The following is a 2,733-nucleotide window of genomic DNA, read 5'->3' as shown; positions in this document are numbered from 1 at the left end:
CACTTATTTTTGCGCCCTCAAACTTCAACACATTACTGAACTTATCTTATTATACACAGAAAAACTATATATTGTGCATTATTCCTGCATGCTAATCTGCATAGCCCTACATTTATATTTATATGTGCACAGATAGACTAAGCTAGGTAAATTGTGTATGTTACATTACATTACATTAGTAATTAAAAAAAATAATCATGTTTTAATTGTACTTAATTCAAACAAAAAATAAACATTGTATAATTAAAAGAAAAGTGTAAATTTTAAAAATACTTTTATTTTTTAATAAAAACAAATATTAGATAATAAATTAAGATGAACTAAATTCTTTTGAATATTATTCAATTAATTATAATTTTTGAAGAAAAAAAGACATTTTTAACAGTTTTCATTTGGAAACGATTAACCGTCAAGTTTGAGAATTTCACATTTTGACTCTCAGGATTTTGATTTGACTCTCAGGATTTCAGAGCTAAGGGTCACTGACTCTTGAGATTTTAATCCTACTGGACGCCCTGATTGTATTGTACAGTTGCATGTAAACATGACAGGGTAACCAGATAGTTGCGTGTTGTTTTGATAATTGTACATATGTATTGTCAATTTACACTAAAAAGTTTTACATAATCTTAAAGCATGTTTTATAGTTCTTCGTTGAAATGCTTTAGGATAACAAGTTTAGAAACTTGAAAAACGTGTTTACTCTATCGGTATTATTAGCTTCTCTTTTAACCAAAACTTTTGTGTTTGTAACCGATACATGTATCTCAAAACGCTTTCGTGCGCTTCAAATGTGTAGGACTATTAGTCGTACTATTGTCGCATATCGTGATGTAACTTATTTAACTTAAAAACGAGGGCAAGATATGAACGGGAAATTTGTATGGAGACCATAGAAAATGTTCAAGAAAAATTATACCAGATAGAAAATCTTTTTAACATTCATTTTTCTAAACCCCGTATAAAACGCGACAGGAATTTTAAAGCTATGGTCCTATAACAGACATCGATATTGCTTACAAACAGAATAAACTTAAAAGGTTAGTTAAAATCATATGTATATCCGACGACTATACATCCTAAAGCAGGTTAATGTTCACTTTAACATTTCATCCACCGTTTTCTTTCTTATGTTGATCCTGTTTTGATTTAATTTAATACAAGTTGTTCATTACGGAGAGAGCGATCCTTTTGATCTTTACATAGGACGGCCATTCTGTAGGTGAGCTGTTGCTGTCCCTACAAATGTATATGGCTTCATGACGCAACAAATACACGCGATGGATGTCATTTACAGCCTTGTATTTCAATTTCTAATCGAGTTGGACTCAATGACACTGCCAAATTAAATCTGTTTTATTTTTTCCCATGAATTTGACCAGATTAATATCAACCTGCGCATATTAAAAAATCATAGGGCACAAGCCGCACGTAGCCATCTTGTCGTTCCTGTAGACCTAACTCATGCAGGCATTAGGCCTAGGCATGCAATCGCTATAGGCTTAGGCTTATTTTAGAGTTCTGGTCAGAAATAACATTCATATAAGATTAACAGGGATTTGGAGGAAGTGAAAGGGACTGTTCAGTTAGATCTACATAGGCCTTATGTAAATTATTATTCTGAGGATTTCAATGCGTTTTTCAACAAAAGCACGGGTAAAATCCCTAATTCCCACCCAAGAGTGATGTCTGCTTTTGTATATATTCAAAATTAGCTCATAATGTTTTAAATATGTCCATTTACAATCAAAATAAATACATAATCATCACTTAAACGGGGCGATTCTTCCCTACCTTGAAAATCGCCAGAGTGGACAGTGCACTTGGAATCAAACATTCGTGTCAAGTCCCTGTGTGATCAAAAAGGACTATCAGTAAACAATCATTATATAAAACTTCACATTATACTGAGTTATTGAGACCGTATTAAGGTCACATCCAACTCCATAACATACTTCATAAAGATGGTTGTTCAATTCGAATCGAAACGGGAGACAACCGGAGAACACAGTCCAATCGGGAACCGTCGGCACTTTCCGTAAACGAGAAAATAGTATTTTCTCGTTTACGGAAAGTGCCGACGGTTCCCGATTGAACACAGTCTAGACATTATTCTTCCGCGCAGCTGATGAAGCGTTTTCATACTGAGGATGTTTTTCAACGACAAAATTAATATTTCAATTAGATCATGCTATTTTCATTTTGTATGGTTAATGTGTTGTATAATAGTATTGGTTTCTTAATAATACTGTTTGGTCATCCTTCAATGACGGACTATTTTTAACATCGACCAGTAGACTTGTACAAGTTCTAGTAATTGAGGACCTATTATACTTCAATTTATCAGGACAAATTAGTATTAATTGAAATATAAGGATTGAACGTTGCTTTGTTTTTAGTAATTGAGTTGCTCTTAAGACAAATTCAAAATGAACTGTTTCGCTGTTCATTAAATTTGGTTCAAGAGCAACTCAATTAATCATCCCATGAAATCGACCAAAGCAAAATTCAATCCTTGATTAAATAATGCTCTAATTATTTTTTATCTTGACATTGTCATAAACACGTAGATAAAATATTATTGAATATAAATGTTTGTAAATGGAATATGTTTTGGTGATGAAACGATCTATTATCTTGGCAACGAACATGCGTTTGATTTCTGTCACGCGATCGATTATTTAGGTGAACGCCTATGTTTATCAATGTTGTATACCTAATTAACTTATTTTC

The sequence above is a fragment of the Pecten maximus genome, chromosome 18 (genome assembly GCF_902652985.1).
Source record: "Pecten maximus chromosome 18, xPecMax1.1, whole genome shotgun sequence".
NCBI lineage: Eukaryota > Metazoa > Mollusca > Bivalvia > Pectinida > Pectinidae > Pecten > Pecten maximus.
Note: the sequence above shows the minus strand (reverse complement) of the source record.